Genomic DNA, 1,118 nt, shown 5'->3' on the forward strand with positions numbered 1-1,118 from the left:
TGTAGCACTAATCCATAAAGTGACCAAACCCTACTATCTTTATTATCTGTAATGGTTCCACACAAAATTAAATGCTTAGCATTTAAAATTTCTTCTCCACCAGTAAAATTTTTTGAGCTTGGAGTACACTTCCCAAACGCACAAATGTTTTCCAATTTTACAAAAGGCATGTTAGACTCTGAATTCAATTACAATAATCCAAATAACATACAGATCCAACACAAACACACTTCTGTTTACAAATTTTCTCCCAACTATAAACGCCATTTGTAAACGATCGCAACGCCTCTAGTGGTAATCTGATTCGCGAATACCTTGGATGGTTCAGCCCTCGCTGCGCTCGAGTCTGCCACTGCCACTAGGTCTGAAATAACGTATTTTATGCCCTATAACATGTACTCAATGGAAATGAAGTACATTACTGAATCAAAAATCGTATAAAAAAAATAAATAAATAAAAACATGTGTATAGGTGGAAAATTGATGTACTAGACCAAGAGCTCGCGTATAAAAAACCGCATGATAAGGTACCAATGGTTTAAGTATTGAAATAGATAGTGCGTAAGATAGTAAAATCAAAACCGCTCGTCTGCCGCTCGTAAGTGGTCACCCGTAAGCCCTATAATAAAATGAATTTTGAAAAAAATCGACTCACAATCTCGTTATTAGTACCAAGTTGAAATATGTGTTAAAACATGCGGAAACATCATTAGTTAACGAAAACCAACTGGCAGACGCGTTAGTTGGTAGCATTTTTGAGGCAGACGCAACTAAAGACGTCGAAAATCACTCAAAATCGCGTGATAGAGTACCAGTTTAAAAGTTGTGTTAAAATGTGTGAAAAAATGTCCTTAATCGATATGTGAAATGAAAATTTGAAAAGACGGTAGCATTTTCCTAGCAGACGCAGTTAAACATTTTCATGCCATCTCGTTTCGGCACGTATACTGTAACGCGGTAGAGTGAGACGCTTGCGCTGTGGCGATCTTTCTACATCATATAGGCACAGCTTACAATAAAAAAGTGATATAGGTACGTAAAGCGCGGCATTCGTTTTATTGTAAGAATATGGATGATGAACCGTGTTCGTCTGCAAGTGTGCGACAATGTTGCATCCA

The sequence above is a fragment of the Photinus pyralis genome, unplaced genomic scaffold, assembly GCF_008802855.1.
Source record: "Photinus pyralis isolate 1611_PpyrPB1 unplaced genomic scaffold, Ppyr1.3 Ppyr1.4_LG2, whole genome shotgun sequence".
In the NCBI taxonomy this organism is placed as follows: Eukaryota; Metazoa; Arthropoda; class Insecta; order Coleoptera; family Lampyridae; genus Photinus; species Photinus pyralis.